This window comes from Argopecten irradians, chromosome 16 (assembly GCF_041381155.1).
Source record: "Argopecten irradians isolate NY chromosome 16, Ai_NY, whole genome shotgun sequence".
Lineage (NCBI taxonomy): Eukaryota > Metazoa > Mollusca > Bivalvia > Pectinida > Pectinidae > Argopecten > Argopecten irradians.
The window spans coordinates 31,389,655-31,413,602 of NC_091149.1; the positions used below are offsets into that span (position 1 = coordinate 31,389,655).

General features: G+C 36.1%; 1 pseudogene; it reads left to right on the forward strand.

The window, feature by feature from the left end:
• The first annotated feature begins 103 nt into the window (after positions 1-103).
• Positions 104-23,421, forward strand: LOC138311089 (gamma-aminobutyric acid type B receptor subunit 1-like; annotated as a pseudogene).
• Positions 23,422-23,948: the final 527 nt, after the last annotated feature.

Consider the following 23,948-nt stretch of genomic DNA (forward strand, 5'->3'; position numbering starts at 1 on the left):
GCTAAAACACATGAGAAAACTCATGCACAATGCTGATGAAACGATGAAATGTTGCGCCGACACGATGATAAGATGGGCAAACGCCTACGATGATGTGTAAGATGGGCAAACGCCTATTAAACACGTATGATGTGTTATATCAGACCACACTCCTCAAAATACATTCACTTATTTTCAATTTTACATACTTTCATAGTTTCAATCGGAATCGACAATCCTTTTGAATCAGACACGTTTTTAGACTGAACTGTTGTATATTAAAAAAAATCCAACAAACCTTCGGATACGTTGATAATGCGTTTGATTTTCTCCATCTCTATAAGTCTTTTCAGTGCTTTTCCACGAATCTAAAGAGAACTAGAATATTTATTATTCACCATTAATCATCATACGTGCAAAATAAAGTTTAATCAACAATATAATATTCTATATATTACAGAGTTGTCTACCGTTTTGGTTAGGTATCGATTGTGACGTCATGTGTTTGCGAGTGAAGCGTCATACTTTTCAGAGAAAATTTCGCTCACAAAACAATGACGTCACAATTGTTACATTCTCGCAAGGGAGGTAGCTCTGTAATATTCAAAGACGGAAAACCAGTAATGGTATATAATCAAGACTTTAATTTTGCTTTGTCTAAAACACAAGGAAGTTCTGGAATATACTATTGAATCTGATGAATGAGGGGACAGGTGGCCTGAGACTTCCATGGAATGGTGGTTGTGTAGAATCGTTCGTTGTTTTCGAAGATGCTTTTGAATAAAGACCATCAATCCTGATGAGTTTTATGCGTAAGTGCTGATGTAGTAATTCATGATGACTTGGGGAAGATGTGTGCCGCTTGGCGGTGATAACAAATATAACCATTCTTTAATTCCAGAACATTTATTAACTTGATTGACAGGAGAGCTCCATAATAGGTTAAGTAACACATAATGCAATAAAATGGACAAAGGGAGGCAACCCATCACGATGCAAAGTCACAAACATACACACGTGTACAAATGTATATCCTCTGTGTATATATAACATCTCCGACAGAAAAAAACCCATAATTTGAATTTTTATAGTTTTTATGTTTCTGAGACAAAGCAAACTAAATTTACCATAAACAGATTTATGATGAGAGCAAACTCAGAGTTTTTGTGGTGTATCGCAATACCAGATTGCTGACGAGAGCACACTCAGAGGTTTTTGTGGTATTTAAGGATTAACTTGAATAGATTTTTTATGTTATGGAGATATAACACAAAAATCTGAGTGTACTCTAAATAAACCGCGAAGCGGTTTATGATGAGAGTACACTCAGATTTTTGTGTTATATCTCCAGAGTACACTCAGATTTTTGTGTTTATATCTCCATAACATAAAAAATCTATTCAAATTAATCCTTATAATTCAATTTACTAAAGATAATCTCTTCAACATTTAAAGTTCATTTTGGGACTCTTTTGTCTATGAAATTATTACGCCGTCATCTCAGCCAATCAGAAGCGACGTTACAAACGGCGACGCCATTTTTTCCTTTATGGGCTGATAAAGTAAATTTTTAAGCCAATGGAAATGCTCGTAACGAGCAACATTGAATTATATCTCCATAACAGATTTATAATGAGATTACACTCAGAGTTTTTGTGGTATATCTCCATAACATATTTATAATGAGAGTACACTCAGAGTTTTTGTGGTATATCTCTATAATATATTTATAATGAGAGTACACTGAGTTTTTTTGTGGTATATTTCTATAAAAGATTTTTGATGAGAGTACACTCGTAGTATTTTTGTAGTATATCTCTGTCAAAGATTTTTGATGAGAGTACACTCATAGTGTTTTTGTGGTATATTTCTATAAAAGATTTTTGATGAGAGTACACTCAGTGTTTTTGTGGTATATCTCTATAAAAGATTTTTGATAAGAGTACACTCGTAGTATTTTTTGTAGTATATCTCTGTCAAAGATTTTTGATGAGAGTACACTCATAGTGTTTTTGTGTTATATTTCTATAAAAGATTTTTGATGAGAGTACACTCATAGTGTTTTTGTGGTATATCTCTATAAAAGATTTTTGATAAGAGTACACTCAGTGTTTTTGTGGTATATTCCATTAACAAAAAAAATCTATTTACGTCAATCCTTATAAATCAATTCATTAAAATGATTTTTTAAAAATCGAATTTATTGTGCGACTCCTTTTCCATGAAGTCATTATACCGTTATCTCAGCCAATCAGAAAAGGCGTTACAAACGGCGACACTATTCCCCCTCCCTATTGGCTGATATTTGCATGTTTAAGCCAATGAAAGTGCTTGTTACAAGCACAATGGAAATATAGTTTATTAACCCAAATAATTGAATATATACAAATTAATTACTATCAATCAAATGACCGTCAATATTAGATAAGAAAAGGCTGGATTGACATGGTTCATTAGATGAAGGGTCATTGAAAACAACGTATAGTACACTTCCCATGGACTTAAGAAGCAAATATTGATATTTCACCCAAAAGAGTTTTTTGTAGTAATGTAATAGAAAGTATTTAGAATTCAAAGGCTTTAAAAAAGATTTTATGTATAGGGGCTGTGACTAGCCAACGAAAAGCATAATAAACCTATGTATGGTATTATGTACATTTACACACATCTCGCTCAAATGTTAAAAAATTGTGTCTAATCAGTAATAACACATACACATTGGTCGATGTGACCGAATGGACAGCAGCTATAAATTTTAAAGGTGAACTGGACAGTCCCTACATATATATATATATATATATATATATATATATATATCGTCTGTTATGTATGTTTGTATTTCCAATATAACTGTACCTGACTGTAATTTATTTTCCGTCTTCGTCGTTGCCACAGACTTCATTCAGTCGTGAACAGCCCCACCCCTTCTAAAACGACTCCACTGTATAAACGGCCCCAGTCAGAACGGCCCGTTACGAAAAAAATAATAATTAAAAAAAAGGAATTGATGTTTATTTCTAGTTCAACTGTATTTTCAGCGTTTATTTTGTTTATTTTATTTTTGAAGAATTTATTTATTATCTTGTACATTATAATGATAGACAAATACGAAACACGGTACATCACATGTACATGTCGCAAACAACTTTAGGTGTATGCATATGCATGTTAGGAGAGAAAACATGCACTTGCATCAGCAGTCATCCACCAGAAATCAATAAATCATAATTAAATCAGTCTTTGTCCTTGTTTTGAATAACAGATTGTTTTATATGTGGGAGTCTGGGAGATTGCATGGATACATCTGTATATATATATATATTAGGCCAAAAACAATAATATTTCTGTTTTGGGTTACCCGACCGACCTTAATTTTTTACCCTCGACCCTATTTTTTACCACTTTTCTACGAAAAAAAAATTAAAAGTCAGGATTTCGATCTCAAACTCCAGTTCTGGCCATTATTTCAGAGTGAAAGACACTAAAAAAATCCTCCCAACCTACCGACCCTATGTTTTTGCCAATGTAACCCTAAATACTAAACAGACATATTTTTGGCCTTATATGTAGACATGCGGGGATAATTATGGATGGGCCCCTTTACCATTGGCCGCTTAATTTTGAAAATGGTCCCTATCGGCTGTATATTTGGAAGTGTTTTCATCAGTGTAACTTTACATGAATACATGTATATTATAATGTTTATATTTGCTGTTGAATGAAGAGTGTACGATGACACGTACTCCTATATTATTCAACATCTTAAAACATAATTATAAATATTTGATATATGCTTCTGCTTATAAATCTTCCATTCACAAATTAAGATAATGTTGTGTCTTTAAGAAAGAAATATTATTACTCTGCCTTTCTCAGCAGATTGGATAGATAGCATGAATTTATTTAATTGATGGATAATACACAAGCAACTAAAGAATACGTTTCATTTATTTTACTAATTATTCTTGAAAAAGTACACTGAAAGCTGTAATGGTACATGTTGTGTGTATATTTATTCTGTTATGTTGTTCCTCAAGTTGTATTACATAGATAAATGCATAAATTTAAAGTCGGTCAGTAGCTCTATATACAGCAGAACTAACGTACTTAATAGCGATTTAGATAAGATAGCATCGCTTGCATCTTTTAATCCCAATAAGACTGAAGTTCATCTTATTTCAAACTTGAATTTCATTGATGAAGATTTAGATTTGATTTTTTGATGACATTTGTGTTGAAATGCCACATTGTGGCGTATATAAGTCTTAAAGGGAGGTTTCGCCCAACCAAATAAACATTTTTTTGTAAAATCCGATAAACGTAAGAATAGATGAAAAAACATATCAAAAATACCTCAATTTAATTTCTTTATGCGTTTGAGATTGAATAAATGTGTCTTGAATACAAAATTGAAGGAAATCCTTGATTTATTACGGTGTCCGTCAGACAAAATAGTATGCAAATGAAGCTGCGATGGATTGTGTTGTCGAAGTTTCGCGCATGCGCATTGTTACACACTAAAAGTAAACAAAATGGCTGAACGAAAGCGTGTAAGATAAAAAAAAGTATGTCTGAATCGGCAACAAAGTGGAGGAAATTATAATGGAATCGATAGCATCCTAGGATATCTGTAGGGAATTAAATTCAGAGATGGCATGTAGCAATAGAAGAAACAGAAGCCACATCTCAAGCGGAACTTGCCCAGATCTGTTGGGACTCGTGTAACGGCGTTGCACGTGGTGAGTTAAATTTCAACACATGCCAGCGCATGTTTACATGGTACATAATGGCAAAAGGCAAACACATAATGAAGTTAAACAATTATGTCATTATGTATACTTTTTACTTAAGTGCTTAGAATCAACACTTAAGTGCGAAAAAACCTGACCATTATGTACATAATTGACATTATGTACATATTTTAGCACTTAAGTACGAAAATGATGTACTTACGTGTGAAAAAGAGACACTTAAGTGGACATAAAAGTTACTTAAGTTGTTAAAGTTATGTACTTAAGTACTTTTGGTATTTTATCCGGAAACGGCCTTCCATATTAAAACAATGAAGTACTTAAGTAGATATGTTTATCTACTTAAGTAGAAGTTGGTTAAAACAATGAATTACTTAAGTAGACATGTTAAACTACTTAAGGTAGACAGTCCCTTCTAGTTTCCTCTCAGGGATTTCGTTCATTTTTTGATATTTTGATTTTAGGTATACCCTGATCACAAAAACTGCATAAAAATTATATGTCACCGGGTTAATTTTTAGCTCACCTGGCCCGAAGGGCCGGTGAGCTTATGCCATGGCGCGGCGTACGCGTCCGTCGTCCGTCCGTCCGTCCGTCCGTCCGTCCGTCTGTCCGTCAACATTTCCTTTAAATCGCTACTAGTCATAGAGTTCTGCATGGATTGTGACCAAATTTGGCCACAAACATCCTTGGGGGAAGGGGAACAGAACTTGTATAAATTTTGGCTCTGAGCCCCCGGGGGCAGGAGGGGCGGGGCCCAATAGGGGAAATAAAGGTAAATCCTATAAATCGCTACTTGTCATAGAGTTCTGCATGGATTGTAACCAAATTTGGCCACAAGCATCCTTGGGGAAGGGAAACAGAACTTGTATAAATTTTGGCTCTGAGCCCCCGGGGGCAGGAGGGGCGGGGCCCAATAGGGGAAATAAAAGTAAATCCTATAAATCGCTACTTGTCCTAGAGTTCTTCATGGATTGTGACCAAATTTGGCCAAAACATCCTTGGGGAAGGGGAACAGAACTTGTATAAATTTTGGCTCTGACCCCCGGGGGCAGGAGGGGGCGGGGCCCAATAGGGGAAATAAAGGTAAGTCCTATAAATCGCTACTAGTCATAGAGTTCTTCATGGATTGTAACCAAATTTGGCTACAAACATTCTTTGGGGAAGGGGAACAGAACTTGTTATAAATTTTGGCTCTGACCCCCCGGGGGCAGGAGGGGCGGGGCCCAATAGGGGAAATAAAGGTAAATCCTATAAATCGCTACTTGTCCTAGAGTTCTGCATGGATTGTGACCAAATTTGGCCACAAACATCCTTTGGAGAAGGGGAACAGAACTTGTATAAATTTTGGCTCTGACCCCCCGGGGGCAGGAGGGGCGGGGCCCAATAGGGGAAATAAAGGTAAATCCTATAAATCGCTACTAGTCATAGAATTCTGCATGGATTGTAACCAAATTTAGCCACAAACATTCTTTGGGGAAGGGGAACAGAACTTGTATAAATTTTGGCTCTGACCCCCCAGGGGCAGGAGGGGCGGGGCCCAATAGGGGAAATAAAGGTAAATCCTATAAATCGCTACTTGTCCTAGAGTTCTGCATGGATTGTGACCAAATTTGGCCACAAACATCCTTGGGAGAAGGGGAACAGAACTTGTATAAATTTTGGCTCTGACCCCCTGGGGGCAGGAGGGGCGGGGCCCAATAGGGGAAATAAAGGTAAATCCTATAAATTGCTACTAGTCATAGAGTTCTGCATGGATTATAACCAAATTTGGCCACAAACATCCTTGGGGGAAGGGGAACAGAGCTTGTATAAATTTTGGCTCTGACCCCCAGGGGGCAGGAATGGTGGGGCCCAATAGGGGAATTAGAGGTAAATATTCAAATTTCTTCAGAAAATAAACAATGAACCTGTATCCAGAATATTACTTGGCATTACAAACCAGGTGAGCGATACAGGCCCTCTGGGCCTCTTGTTCTTCCAGGGTTGCTTAAAGATATGTATTAACGACTAAATATTCCAGATTTTAAGCATTTTTGAATAAATAATATTTCCTCCTTGTAACATCACTTAACATATAAAAAATATGCTCATAACATCTTCATACCTTCAGTAGGTGCTATGTAATGCATAACTATATCACATAAACTGGGTTGTCCACAATAAAACAAAATATTGTTATACCCCTATAAAATAGTTCCTATATAAACTCTATTAACAAAAATGCCAACAAATGAACTGTTCCGTCGAGCGGTCCAAAGAACTGTTAAAATCGACTGTTAAAATGTGCTGTTGGACCGGAGTGACGTCACAATGGGGTATAACAAAACAGTTATCGACTGGGTTTTCGGGCAACAGATGATTTGTTGGACCCTCAAACAAACTGTTGCCCTCGGCCTACGGCCTCGGGCAACAGTTTGTCTTCGGGTCCAACAAATCGTCTGTTGCCCTCACCCCCAGTCAACAACTGTATATTGTTATTTTAAAAGTAATTCCCGACCCAATTTTAGTGAAAAATTGCATCAAAATGGTCATGTTTCCTTTTTTTCTGAAAAAATGATCTCAAGAAAAATTGATTTTTTAGAATTTCTATAAAGATTGACCTATTTGCAATAAGAAAAGCCAATAAAAACTATACCTCACCGAATTATATTTCAAAATATGACCGATTTGCTTTCTAATACCCCTTAAATTTTGGCCTGAAAACGTTAAAAATAGGCGAATCCGTAGCACTTTTTAACGTTTTATGTTATTCATTTACCTTTGTTAGTTTTCTATATTTATTATATTATTGGAGCATACAAAATAGCATTATAATACATATCTTCATGATTTTATTTATCTATTATATAAAATATAACAAACCAGTTTGCAAGCTACGTATACATGTAGGCCTGACCTAAAACTTTCAAAAAGAGTCTAATTTAGCAGGAAAGCTTTTCTGAGACAAATATTTTGCTCTGTGTGATACTGTATTAAAATGGATTATTTTCCGTAACAGCATCTTTCAAATCATAAGTAAAGATTTAAAAAAAAAAAAAAATGAAAATATGTTCCAGCAATTTTAATTCCGTATATTGTTTGTCCGTTTCCGGACGAAAATTAGTATACCGGTACGTTGCGATTCGTATCTATCGAAGCTCAAAACTCGAATGATTGCATTTAAAGCATCGCTAACTTCCTTTAGCATTGATATACTGTGGGAATTAAGACCAATCCTGCAAAAACATAGGTACATAGTATAGCATGACGGTCATTCTGATGTTCAGTTACTAGGCCTATTAACTGATGCGAAGTTTTTTTCGTTTTGGCTCCCCACCGTGTAACATTATTCCATGTGATTGTGTAGCGACCATTATGATTCTTGGAATTTACTTCATGCACGAATCTTCAAAATTATACTATATTTACCGATTAGCACACAGTTCACACCTTTAGATTGGTAGACGTCAAGTAAACACTCGGAAAGCTGACAGACGAAATATTTGCGGATATCCGAAGCGAGTTATAATAGGTGGGTACGGAGAAATAAACTATGTTTGCTGGGATCTGGAACGCGACGTTACAAACGTATGACGTCACAAAAGGGACGGTCGACGTTAAGAAGAAGTTGGTTAAAACAATGACGTACTTAAGTAGATATGTTAAACTACTTAAGTAGAAGTTGGTTAAAACAATGAAGTACTTAAGTAGATATGTTAAACTACACCAATTTTCATTCACCATCATGGTTTTATTAAAAACAAACAAAATAAATCTAATTCAAAGTAATTATTCTTTGTGTTCAATGAGTTTTTCCTGAAAGATATGAATAATTGTTATGGAATCCAGACGAAGTATGACTATTTCATGGCATCGATGTACGACTGAAACGTTACTTACTTAAACAGCTACAAAATTGTACGGTTATCCGGTTATGGTTCGGTTAATCCGATCCGGTTAACCGGTTGGCATTTTTACTAACCGTTCCAGCACTACAACCCCTAGGGGCAGAGGGGTGGGGCCCCAAAAGGGCAAATTTTCTTATTTTTAGCTTTAGGTAGTTTTGTTGTGCGCTCTTTAAATCATGGTTTTTTAGTAGGTCAATGTTCAGTTACCCAAAGACATGGAATTATTGTGTGTATTCCCAAGGGAGATAAGCCACGCCACTTCTTAAAAAACTGGAGACCAATTACACTCTTAAATATTACATATAAAATTGCTTCAGGGGTAATTTCACAAAGAATCAAAACAGTTTTAGATAAAATTATCAATGAAGATCAGACTGGCTTTTTATCTGGTAGGTATATAGGTGAAAATATCCGCACAGTGTATGATGTAATGCAATATGTTGAAGATTTAAATATTCCAGGTATGTTAATGTTAGTAGATTTCGAAAAGGCATTTGACTCCGTTTCATGGAGATTTATTGATAAAGTTTTTAACTATTTTAACTTTGGACCAGAAATAAGAAAGTGGTTAAAATTATTTAACAATAATGTATATTCTTCAATTAATCAAGGGGGGGATTTATCGGAAACGTATCAGTATAGAAAGAGGTTGTCGTCAAGGAGATCCAATAGCTCCCTACATTTTTATTATATGTGCAGAAGTTCTAGCTGCAAGAATTAGAAATAATAATCATATTAAAGGCATTGATATAGATAATGTACCAATTTTGAATGTGCAATATGCAGATGACACTGGTTTAATACTAGATGGGTCAGAGAGGTCTCTTAATGAGTCTATATCTGAGTTGAATAACTATGCAAAAATTTCAGGTTTAAATATTAATACTAGTAAAACACAAGTTATATGGTTAGGGAGCTATAAATACAGTAATGTAACATATAGGCCAGATTTTAATTTACAGTGGGGGAAAACCAGATTTACATTTTTGGGGGTTGAATTTTCAGTTGATTTAGATCAGATACCAAAAATGAATTTTGACAAAAAAATTGTAAAACTCAAGTCACTTCTTACTGTTTGGAAGAGGAGGAGCTTGACTCCAATTGGGAAAATCAATGTTATTAAATCTTTATTGATCTCGCAACTTAACTATCTAGTTATAACCCTACCAAACCCACCAGAAAAATATTTAGCTACAATAAATTCTTTATTACTCGATTTTTTGTGGAATGGTAAATGCCATAAGATCAAATCAGATGTTATGATTCAAAAATATGCAGATGGTGGGCTTAAGATGATTGACTTGTATGCTTTCATCCATTCATTAAAGTTATATGGGTTAGAAGATTATTTTCGTCTTCAGGCAAATGGTATCTGATCCTCAAGTCAACTCTAGATTTAAATAAGATATATAATTGTGGGAAGGATTATGTAAAATTGTGTATAACCAGATGTCGTAATCAATTTTGGAAAGATGTCTTTAAAGCATGGGATAAATTAAATTATTCTGAAGATATGAGGCTAAATAGACAAGAGTGTATCCTCAAAACACCTCTCTGGTACAACAATGATATTAAAATTGATAATAAATTTGTTTTTTACCCCAATTGGTTTAGGTCAGGTATTTTAATTTTAAATGATTTGATGAAAAATTCTGACAATTTTACTTTTCTTTCTTTTGACGAATTTATACAAAAATTTGGAATAGATACTAATTTTTTACAATACCATGGACTAATATTGTCAATAAAGCGCTATTTAAGAAATCTCGAAATAAAACCAGAGAAACTTTCATACCTTTTTATACCACAATTATTAGAAATTTTCTTTAAAAGCAAAAAGGGTGTGAAAGACTTCTATAGGTTTATCATAACTCCATCTACAACTCCAACAGGTACTAGAAAATGGAATTTGAGCTTTAACTTTGATACAGAAATGTGGTTAAAAATATATACTCTTCCATTTAAGGTAACAAAAAATTCCAAATTGATATGGTTTCAAGTCAGAATTATTCATCATATATTAGTTACTAATACCTTCCTTCATAAGATAGGAATAAATCCTAGTCCAATGTGTACTATATGTAATACAGAAAGGGAGACAATTATACATTGCCTATGGGAATGCAAAGAGGTGCAAACTCTGCTTCAAAATTTTGAAACTTTATTAGATTTATTGTTTATTCCTTTTGCATATAATAAAGATTCATTTCTTTTTGGAATAGTTTTACAAAATTGTAGCTCTGTTGACAATGAAATTTTGATAATTATGAAACATTACATTTATAAAACCAGATGTCTTAGCAACTCTTTAAATATCAATGCTCTTATTAATGTAATTAAGGATAATTTTTTAGTTCAAAAATATATGTTTTTTAGTCAAAGTGACCATATTAAAAGGCAATTTGAAATAGGCTGGAGGAAATGGAAACCTTTATTAGACCTTTAAGTATATACCTTTACCCTAGTCTTTCACTTAGTATTTTACTACTGCTAACTTACTTTAATTTTCTTTTTATCTTTGGTTAGGGTTAACCGGTTTATATAGCCGATCAGCACGATTCTTCAGAACAATTTATTTATTTTTTTTATTTAATATAATATATCTAAACTATAATATAGTGTATGTGTAACGGTACCTCCTCCCTCTTCTTCTTCCTTCTTATCTTTCTTCTTTAGTATGTCTGTCCGTCTGTCTGTCTTGTCTGTCTGTCTGTATGTATGTGAGTGTGTGTGTGTGTATGTGTGAGAGAGAGAGTGAGAGCATGCATATATGTGCGTTATGGTTTGCTATTAATGGTAAATATATGTTTTTATGGATGTCTCATAACTTACAATTTGATGTTTTTAAGTATTGTGAATGAGTGCATATGCAAGTGTTTGTGTGTTAGTGTCCATTTATATATACTGTGTAAAATGTTCGAAAATAAAAAATTAAAAAAAATAATTTTTTTTTTCGTAATTTTAGCTTTAAAATCCTACTCCTCTTTCATCCTTTGATGGATTTCATCCATATTTGGTGTGAAACATCATTTGGGAAAGACAATCATTTTTTATATAAATGAGCCTGGTCCAGCCCATAGGGGCTGGGGGGGGGGGGCCTAAAAAGGGCAAATTTTCTTATTTTAAGCTTTAAAATCCTACTCCTCCTTCATCCTTGGATTGATTTCATCGATATTTGGTATGAAACTTCATTGGGGAACGACAATCATATTTTATATAAATGAGATAGGTCCAATCCCTAGGGGCTGAGGGGTGGGGCCCCAAAAGGGCAAATTTTTTTATTTTAAGCTTTAAAATCCTACACCTCTTTCATCCTTGGATTGATTTCATCCATATTTGGTATGGAACTTCATTGGGGAAGGACAATCATATTTTATATAAATGAGCCTGGTTCGACCTCTAGGGGCTGAGGGGTGGGGCCCAAAAACGGGCAAATTTTCTTATTTTAAGCTTTAAAATCCTACTCCACCTTCATCCTTGGATGGATTTCATCCATATTTGGTATGATACATCATTGGGGAAAGACAATAATTTTTCACATAAATGACATAGGTCCAACCCTTAGGGGCAGAGGGGCGGGGCCCCAAAAGAGCAAATTTTCTTAATTTAATTAAGCTTTAAAATCTTAATCCTCCTTCATCCTTAGATGGATTTCATCCATATTTGGTGTGAAACATCATTGGAGAAGGACAATCATATTTTACATGAACGAGTTAGGTCTGACCCCTGGGAAGAGAGGGGTGGGGCTCAGAAGCTTAAGGGGGAACTTTAATGAAATTTATTTTTAAAATCCTACTCCTCCTTAACTCTTGAGTGGCTTTTTTTCCATATTTGGTGTAAAACATCAATAGGGAAGGACAATCATATTTTATATAAAGATTTTGGTTATCCAAGATGGCCACTGGCCCACTTCATGTTTTCAGGTTTCGGTCTCTGATCTCATTTAAAATGGGTCTATAGGGGTTTTAAAGAATGGCGAACAACATGCAAACATATTCGTAAAGATTTTGGTATTCCAAATTGGCCGCTGGCCCACTTCCTGTTTTCAGGTTTCGGGTTCTGATCTCAACGAAAATTGATCTATAAGGGTTTCAAGGGATGGCAAACAACATGCAAACATGGGGATGGAACCGCAGGGGTCCAAAATGGGAGCTTTGCTGAATTTGGCTTTAAAATCTTACTCCTCCTTAATCCTTGAATGGGTCACAACTATATATGGATGAAAGGCTACCAAGTTTGTTCAACAAATGACCTTTACCTATTTCAGAAACTTACATATTCAACAAAGGAGTTCCTTGTATTGCTTATATTAATTATTAACCACTACTTTATACTGTGACTTTGTTGTTTTGTGCCATGAGTCAGATGACCGTTAAGGCCCATGGGCCTCTTGTTTTACATTAAGTAACATATAGGTATCGCGAAATAATACCAACAAAAAGTTTACCATGTACTGGTTACATAAGTAAAAGCTTTTACTCATCCAACGCCCTTCATGAAAGTGCATCCTTCAATGGCCATTGCTTTCTAGCAGCTTCAATTTGCTAGATATTTTCGTCTAACTTCTTAGAACAAAAGGAGACCGAAATACATATATCAATTAGTTTATATCATAATTTGTCGGTCAATGTTGATATTACTATTTAAAAAAATGTAATTAAATCAATTCTGGGAAAATCTCTTGGTTCTGTCCGTTCGTGGGGCAACACCGTAGAATATATGAAATGACATACATGGGATGCCGTCCTTAAATAACGATAGCTGTAGTAGTACGCCAGTAAAAATCACCGAATCAAGCAGTTTGCTTTTGCGGTAGACGGATTCCTGTATTCGTGACTCTATAACATCGTTTTTTTTTATTGTTTTGTTTGATTAAATCAACGTCCTCTTAACAGTCAGGGTCATGTAAGGATGGCATCCTATATATGCAGTGTCCTGCGTGTATGAAGTGCCTGGTATGTGATATGGGAGACTGTGGTATATTCATGTTGTGTCTTCTTCTATAGTGGAACTCTTGCCCTTTTCATAGTGCTACATCACTGAAACATGCCACCGAAGATACCAAGCAACACACCCCACCCGTTCACATTATACTGACAACGGGCGAACCAGTTGTCCTACTTGATTAATGCTGAGCGCTAAGCAGGGTGTATCTCGGCCAGGTGACAGAGCCCAGAGCCTACCTTACAGGGACGAGCTCTCAATCGAAAAGACAAAACGTGAGGAGGTGTCAAGGGAGACGTTAGGAAGTATAAAGTAAGTTAGGTCCAGAAGAGATGCTAAGATACGATTCTAAATTTGGTCGCCTTTTACGATCATACAGTGGGTACAATTCTAACGCCTATTCGTTCATTTTAATGTCATTAGGTCATCTAACCCGAAGGGTCAGGATGACCTATAGTCACCATGCTTCGTCCATTGTCGTGCACTGTTCGTATTTCGTCCTGCGATAAACTTGTCATTCAAACGACTTCTTCTCAATATCCGAAAGGCACTGAAAGAAACTGATATTAGGCATGTAGAAAGCTGGAATGATGGACTACTAAGTTTGTGGAAATGAATTACCTTGACCTTCATTCAAGGTCACAGAAGTCAAAAAGTCTAAATCTTTAAACGATTTCTTGTGAATAACTAAGAAGCCTAGATACATGATATAAGGCCTGTAGTATGCTGGCATGAAAGGCTACCTTGAGTTCATTTAAGGTTACAAGGGTCAAATAGGCTAAAAACTTTAAACGACTTATTGTGAATAACTAAGAGGCATTGGAATCTGATATTGGGACTGTATAATGCTAGCATGAAGGACTAACAAGTTTGTTCAAATGAATGACCTTGACCTACATTCATGGTTACATGGGTCAAATAAACTAAAATCTTGTAGCATGTTGGGATGAAATGCAATTAAATTGTCTTGCCCGATAGGTCAGGGTGACCAATAGTGATCGTACTTGGTGCGCCATCCGTCGTGCATAAACTTTTCATTCAAACGATTTCTTCTCAATAACTGAAAGGCATCGAAACATGATGTTAGACCTAACGTATTCTTGAATAAAGGGCTACATAAATAATTTCTTGACAATAACTATGACGCATTGCAGTATGCTGGAATAAAGGGCTTTAGACAGGTCAAATGTACGAAAATCTTAAAACAGCTTTTCAATATTTGAAAGGCCTAAAGACTCAGATAGTGGGTCTGCACTATTCCGCATAATTTGTTTACTTAACTTCATGGTAATTTTTAGCTCACCTGGCCCGAAGGGCCGGTGAGCTTATGTCATGGCGCGGCGTCCGTCGTCCGTCGTCCGTCCGTCGTCCGTCGTCCGTCTGTCCGTCAACATTTCCTTTAAATCGCTACTAGTCATAGAGTTCTGCATGGATTTTAACCAAATTTGGCCAGAAACATCCTTGGGGGGAGGGGAACAGAACTTGTATAAATTTTGGCTCTGACCCCCCGGGGACAAGAGGGGCGGGGCCCAATAGGGGAAATTGAGGTAAATCCTATAAATCGCTACTTGTCCTAGAGTTCTGCATGGATTGAAACCAAATTTGGCCAGAAACATCCTTGGGGGAAGGGGAATAGAACTTGTATAAATTTTGGCTCTGACCCCCCAGGGACAGGAGGGGCGGGGCCCAATAGGGGAAATTGAGGTAAATCCTATAAATCTCTACTTGTCCTAGTGTTCTGCATGGATTGTAACCAAATTTGGCCAGAAACATCCTTGGGGGAAGGGGAACAGAACTTGTATAAATTTTGGCTCTGACCCCCCCCCGGGGACAGGAGGGGCGGGGCCCAATAGGGGAAATTGAGGTAAATCCTATAAATCGCTACTTGTCCTAGAGTTCTGCATGGATTGTAACCAAATTTGGCCAGAAACATCCTTGGGGGAAGGGGAACAGAACTTGTATAAATTTTGGCTCTGACCCCCCCGGGGACAGGAGGGGTGGGGCCCAATAAGGGAAATTTAGGTAAATCCTATAAATCGCTACTTGTCCTAGAGTTCTGCATGGATTGTAACCAAATTTGGCCAGAAACATCCTTGGGGGAAGGGGAACAGAACTTGTATAAATTTTTGCTCTGACCCCCCTGGGGACAGGAGGGGTGGGGCCCAATAGGGGAAATAGAGGTAAATCCTATAAATCGCTACTTGTCCTAGAATTCTGCATGGATTGTAACCAAATTTAGCCAGAAACATTCTTAGGGGAATAGGAACAGAACTTATATAAATTTTGGCTCTGACCCCCCGGGGGCAGGAGGGGCGGGCCCAATAGGGGAAATAGAGGTAAATCCTATAAATCGCTACTTGTCCTAGAGTTCTGCATGGATTGAAACCAAATTTGGCCAGAAACATCCTTGGGGGAAGGGGAATAGAACTTGTATAAATTTTGGATCTGACCCCCTGGGGGCAGGAGGGGCGGGGCCCAATAGGGAAATTTAGGTAAATCCTATAAATCGCTACTAGTCTTAGAGTTCTGCTTGGATTTTAACCAAATTTGGCCCAGAAACATCCTTGGGGTTAACAGAATTCCTATAATTTTTGGCTTTCACCCCCTTGAGCAGAAAGAGTGGGGCCCAATAGGGGAATTAGAGGTAAATATTCAAATTCCTTCAGAAAAGAAACAATGAACCTTACTAGGCATTACAAACCAGGTGAGCGATACAGGCCCTCTGGGCCTCTTCTTTTTGAAACATATCAGACACCAAGAACGTCTATTGAAGAGCTCCTAGCGTGCAATATCTAATGTGTTGCCCCCAAAAAGTTAAGCAATTTCAGTCCACTGGATTCTTTTTCATTACTGTATATTTTTACCATATTTTATTATGTGAATGATAGTCAGACATGGGGTGTTTGGCATAAGAATATCAACCTAGTTATTTATGACGTGTTTATGACATCAAAACAACAGTATTCTTTTGAGAAATATCTAAGGTCAACATATAAGTTGCACCGATATACGTTTTGCTTAATGGTAATTTGCTTATTAATAAGTAAATAAAGCCATGATGACACAAATAGGAACTACTTCTGACAGGTGGTGTAGGAAATATTTGTGATATTGACCTTATTTTGCTTGATGGCACAACATATTGTCTAGTTTAATATATGACCCTAAAATTAACATTTTGTGAAAAGCACTATATGATATGAAGGCAAAACTAGGTCAAAGGTCAATATATATGTCAGTTCGACCGAACTTTGGTACACCAACTTACATGGGATACGTTTTACTCAAGTATGATTCATGATAGAGCCGAGAGAAGGACAGTTTTCGTATTACATTTTTAAGTTTCAGTATTCTCAGTAATTTTATATTGGGTAAGAAATAAAGGGGGTAAACGTAAAGAAGTCAGCTCCAGCGATTCATCAACAATATTTTCATGAGTCAATAAATGATATATGAAGATATTTTTGATTGCTAAAATTTTAGGGTACTCCGGGTTTGTCAATGTCATTGTTATCTAAGGAATTAATTAAAGTCTTATGAAATGAAATTGCTCTATTTTCATGAAAAATTAAGAGCAAAACTGGAAATTGCAAGAAAACCCCAACAGATATGATGAAGTATTGTATATCGTTAAAAAGATAATACAAAATGCTATGTTATTACACGTACCAAAATAATTTATCTTTTGGTTTTGTATGCCTTAATATGATACATTAAAGGCGCACAGGTAGGAATCGGACGTAAAACTTATAAAAGGTGGCGCTGTAGTCGCAAGATTAATCTATTCATGGAATAAGTACTATTCCGATATGTATTATGTGCTGATTGATGTATTTGCACAAAAAATTTAAAAATTGATCTTGGTTGGCCATGCAACACCTCATTTGTTGAGCTGAAAAAAATAAAGTGCCTATTAAAACTTTAATATATAGACTAACTGTACTGTAAATATTATCATTTTTTATAACACTAATTGTATCAGTTATTGTTTCTACAGGAGGGAAAGTACCACCCGATCATACTCTCATCAAGTCAGCAACAAGAGTTGTCTCCCATGGACTGTTCTTTGCTATGTGTTTCTTTGCTGCGTTTGGAATTGCCTTTGGAATATTTTGTATAATGTTCAACTTCCTGAACAGACAGCGTAGGTATGTAAGGCTTACTCTGACAAGACCATTCCCTGGTTGTAATCTGTTAATAAACATACCAAATATCTTTATAGCTGGCCAGTTCTACGGGGTTGATATTTTCATGACCATTTGATGTCGCCTTGGTTACAAAATATTTAAAATCAATCCAAATCACTAAAATTTTTGCCTACAAAAATAACCAACTATGCAGTAGTTGATATATTTACATTTCTAATGCAAATGATATTTTAAAATGTTAGTTGTGGAGTTGCTTATTTCACAATTAATTAAATAAAGAATTATAATCTTTGTTCTGGTTTTGATTAGATATATTCATCACCATATTAGCCTTTTTAATTATCTCCCAGATACAGCTACAAAGCATTTATAAGTTGGTTAATATCTAAACAATGATTTTAAAGATATATAATGACTATAAATTAACCACCATATTTGATCATTTTCTTTCACTTTGATATGTTTATACAGGTGTATTGCATACTCCCAGCCAAGTGTAAACAATTCGACAGTGTTTGTGTGTATCCTCTGTCTCATGTGTATCCTACAGTTTGGCCTTGACAACCAGTTCATTTCCCCAGAACTCTACCCCCTCATCTGTCAGGTCAGAGATATTCAGCACTAACTTACTAAAACTACCCATTAGTAGACTTGTACATCTTATGATTGTGAGAGTCAAGTCCTGTTGAGAAAAGTACTAACTTTTTTTCCAACGTCAGAGGGTCATAGAAGTTCATAGGTTGTAAACACTAGCATACAGAATAATTAGATCAAGGATATGCATCGGTAGGGTTCTTTAAAATTTGATAAGCAAAGAGATCATTTTCCATTATTTTGGTTGACATCTATTGAAGATTGTATTCTTTAGATTACAGAAGAGCAAGCAAACGCAACAAATTAATGAAAGTGCATTTATTTAAATGCAAGAAAATGTAAACTGCATGAATAACATAAGCAACAATTTATTGTAACCTTACCATATATTTAGAACTTTACACTAACGTTTGATTTCTTTTGACAGTTGAGAGCATGGATGCTGTCTTTTGGATTTACATTTGCATACGGAGGCATGTTTCCCAAGATTTGGACGGTTCACAGACTCACCACAGCCAACGAAAAAGAAAGGTAATAAGGGGTAACCATGGAGTTAAAGCAAGAGATGGGCTAATTAAAATGTGTGTTATCTTACGTAATCACTTAAAATAATGACCATTTATTACAAGGGGAAAGAACTGATGAAAATTCAATCTGAGAAGTGCTCATTGAAAATTCAATTGAGAAGTGCTCATTGTTTATCCATACACTTTTCCTTAAAATCAAAATCATAAACTGTCCACGTTAATTAGGGATATGAGCAATTGGAATGTTTGGATTGATGCATAAAATCTAGTTTCAAAGTCACTTGGATCACTTGTGTGGAGATGCCAGTCCAATTTGTAATCACCAAAATTGGTATGATGGTATTTACTGTTTCAAGACCTATTTAAATTATTAACCAGTTATTTAGAAAAAAGAGGTATTCATCATATTACATTCATCCACTTCTGAGTTGCTTTAGTAGCATGCAGGTCTTACTGGCCCTTTATGCCTCTTGTCTCTGTTAACAGGTGGTGAGGCGGTGTGAACTGTTTACTGTCCTCAGTGTTATACTGACCATAGATATAGCTGTATTACAGGCCCTTTGTACCTCTTGTCTCTGTTAACAGGTGGTGAGGCGGTGTGAACTGTTTACTGTCCTCAGTGTTATACTTACCATAGATGTAGCTGTATTACAGGCCCTTTATGCCTCTTGTCTCTGTTAACAGGTGGTGAGGCGGTGTGAACTGTTTACTGTCCTCAGTGTTATACTGACCATAGATGTAGCTGTATTACAGGCCCTTTGTGCCTCTTGTCTCTGTTAACAGGTGGTGAGGCGGTGTGAACTGTTTACTGTCCTCAGTGTTATAAATGACCATAGATGTAGCTGTATTACAGGCCCTTTGTGCCTCTTGTCTCTGTTAACAGGTGGTGAGGCGGTGTGAAATGTTTACTGTCCTCAGTGTTATACTGACCATAGATGTAGCTGTATTACAGGCCCTTTGTGCCTCTTGTCTCTGTTAACAGGTGGTGAGGTGGTGTGAACTGTTTACTGTCCTCAGTGTTATACTTACCATAGATGTAGCTGTATTACAGGCCCTTTATGCCTCTTGTCTCTGTTAACAGGTGGTGAGGTGGTGTGAACTGTTTACTGTCCTCAGTGTTATACTGACCATAGATATAGCTGTATTAAAGGCCCTTTGTGCCTCTTGTCTCTGTTAACAGGTGGTGAGGTGGTGTGAACTGTTTACTGTCCTCAGTGTTATATTGACCATAGATGTAGCTGTATTACAGGCCCTTTATGCCTCTTGTCTCTGTTAACAGGTGGTGAGGCGATGTGAACTGTTTATTGTCCTCAGTGTTATACTGACCGTAGATATAGCGGTATTGACCACATGGCAGGTGCTGGACCCACTGTACAGAGAAGTTGAAATATTTGAAGAAAAAAAAACTTGATGAAGACATCAAACTACAACCAGAGTTAGAACACTGTACTTCAAAAAATATCTCAATCTGGCTAGGTAGGTACGACATTCCACTCTACTTTAGGTCCTGTTCAATTTCTTGAACTTTCAATACTGTGTACAAAAAAAATCTCATTGGGCTAAGGGGAGACAATATCCCATTGGGCTAAGGGGAGACAATATCCCATTGGGCTAAGGGGAGGGAACAATATCTCATTGGGCTAAGGGGAGACAATATCTCATTGGGCTAAGGGGAGACAATATCTCATTGGGCTAAGGGGAGACAATATCCCATTGGGCTTAGAGGAGACAATATCTCATTGGGCTAAGATATCTATATCCTTATAGAGTGGGGATTCAAAATTGTAAAAATGATGTGGCTGACTCTACGGGGGCCTGAGGGGTGGGGTCAAAAGGGGTCAATTTTGCTATTTCAATATAAACGACTTCTTGTTTGAAACTAAACATGGGATAGGCACTCATAATGCAATTGTAGCTAGCACTCATAATGCATTGGTAGCTTCCTTATAGGGTGGGGATTCAAAATTGTACAAATGATGGGGCTGACCCCCTAGAGGCCTGAGGGGCGGGTTCAAAAGGGCTCAATTTATTTCTACCTCATATGCAATGGTAGCATCCTTATAGGGTGGGGATTCAAAATTGTGCAAATGATGGGACAGACCCATCAGGGGCCTGTGGGGGCGGGGTCAAAGGGGTAAATTTATTTCGCTCTATCCATAGAAACGACTTCTCTAAGCATGGGAGAGCACTCATAATGCAATGGTAGCATCCTTATGTACAAATTATGGAACTAACCCCCCCCCCCCCCCCCCCCCCCACAAGGTCCAAGCCCTTCTTCAATTAATGTTCTAATTTCAACAAAAGTCAACTAGGCTGTTCCCCGATAGCTGTGGTGTACCAGCAGAGTTAATGCAAATGTTCCATTAATACACTGGACATCATTGTAGATATTGTATAATGTTGTGACATGAGAATTGATACCTGTACATGTGTTTGTTAACAGGTGTGATATATGGTTACAAAGGAATTCTGCTACTGTTTGGTATATTCCTGGCCTATGAGACGAGGAGCGTTAAGCTGAAACAAGTGAATGACTCTAGATTTGTTGGAATGAGTATTTATAATGTGGTGGTAAGTTCTTCTATCATATATATGTACTTACATTGTGGTTAAAAGATCTTTTCTGACTAAATACATTGATTGTAATGAGGTGGTAAGTTCTCCTATCATATGTAATTACATTGTGGCTGATCTTTTCTGACTAAATACATTGATTGTAATGAGGTGGTAAGTTCTCCTATCATATGTAATTACATTGTTGTTGAAAGATCTTCTCTGACTAAATACATTGATTATAATGTGGTGGTAAGTTCTAATAACATATGTTATTATCCCCCGCCCAACGAAGTTGGCGGGGGATATACAAATGGGTTCCGTCCGTCCAGCCGCCGTCCGTCCGACTGTCCGTCTGTACAAATGGTTTCCGGAGCACAACTCTAAAACCAGTAGAGAAATTTCCACGAAACTTCATACACACATTGTTCTTATGGTCTAGTAGTGCCTTTTGCTATTTTAAGGTTTTCACTTTTTGTACTTTTTTCTGTAACCATGGAAAAACATTGCTGAAAATGGTAGATTTTTGTGGTGGTAAGTTCTAACATATGTACAACTCTAAAACCAGCAGAGATATTTCCATGAAACTTTATAGACACATTGTTCTTATGGTCTAGTAGTGCCTTTTGCTATTTTCAGGTTTGTTCATTTTTTGCACTTTTTCCATAACCATGGAAACATTGCTGAAAATATCATATTTTTGTACCAGGTTCGTTTCCGCAGCATAACTGGAAAACCAGCAGAGATATTTCCACGAAATTTCATAGACACATTCTTTTTATGGTCTAGTAGTTCCTTTTGCTATTTTTAGGTTTTCATTTTTTGCATTTTTTCCGTTACCATGGAAACATTGCTGAAAATATCATGGTAAATGGTAAATGTTACTTTGCAAAACTCCACCCATCTTTGTGTATATAGTCGAATATAAATGTCAAGGCTGTATACCTGATTCAACAATTGCAGCCCCGCTCTACTTGAATTATACTCCATCTTTCTTTAGCTCATGCAACTTCCTTTTTCCTGTTTTTTTTCATACACATAAGTCTCCACAATCAAACTTACTTCAGCTTTGATATCTCCATTGGCGGGGGATCTGAATAACTATGTCCTTGTTACATTGTGGTTGATCTTCTCTAACTAAATACATTGATTATGATGCCATTTGTGTTTTTGAGGAGTTAAAAATTTAAAAAATGACAATTTTACTGGTCAAGGGCAGATAACTCTGTTATATGCAAAGTTGACAAAAAGACTGAATTGAAGATCAACTTCACTTATATATGGATTATCATTAAAGCTTTGGGTAATATAATTGATTTTGTAATGCTTCAAAAATCATAGTACTAACTCACCTGATTTGTACATTTAATCATTATAGATCTGACTATTAACTATTACAGGTGTTGTGTGTGATAACAGCTCCCATCACTCTTATCATCAGTAACCAACAAGATGCCAGCTTTGCCTTCGTAGCCCTCGCCATTCTTTTATGCAGTTTTCTGTCTAGGGGCCTCATATTTGTACCTAAGGTATATTCATCTATTTATGTTAGCTCTTCTTATTCATATTATTTGACAAGAAAATAACCAGTTATAGGGTTCTGTTTATGTCAGATAAAGCTATTTCTACATACATGTCCTGTCTGAATATCATATCTTTTCCTTCATTCTGTATATCTTTTAATCCACTTTTGTTTTTTTTTTAAATTGACTAATCTTCCATTGAATTCTGTGATAGATTGTTGAAATAAGTCGCAATCCAAAGAAAAATCATCTGTAAGTGCGGGCCATCATCTCAAACTAAAAGAAAGAAAGATAAAACAAAACTAAAAGAAAGAAAGATAAAACAAAAATTATGTGGACGTGTTGAGTTCCAATACAATAGAGGCTTAGAAAATATTTTGGTGAAGGAGAAGGAATTGATTAAGCCTACAAAGATATTAGATCAGTACAATTTAAAAACTACTTTGCAGGAAAAACACAGTTTATATCTTATGCCAAAACCCGAAAATTTGAAGTGTTATAAGACTTTTGCTGATCAAAACCCAAAAAGGACAGTATTGTTTACATAACCTGTTTTCCTGTTACAGATGGAAGATAGAGTAAAGGAACTAAAGGAGAAATTAGTAAAACACAACAAAGACTTTTAATTACTGGAGACGGTCCAGAGAGGAACAAAGTTACACCAACAAATAAAACTGACCAATCGCAGCTGGACAGTGACGTAGACAAGTCACCTGACTTACACGATACCATGGACCATAAAAACATCTTCAGTGATAATACGTCTGTACCATTTCAACCTAATTCGGACTCAAACTCGAGCATGCAGAAAAATTTACATTACTCAATATCAGATCAAGACATTGAATTTTTGTGAAACCTTCCGAAATTATTTCAAATGCATCTTATTTATGGAGCAATACTAAAACTAAACTTTCATATATTTCAAAAGTTTAATACAATTTGTATTATAGATGTCCTGATTTCATGTGTGAATATTATGTCATGTTTTGGGAAATACATGTATTAAGTTTTCACCTTTTACAATTTTCTTTTAAAT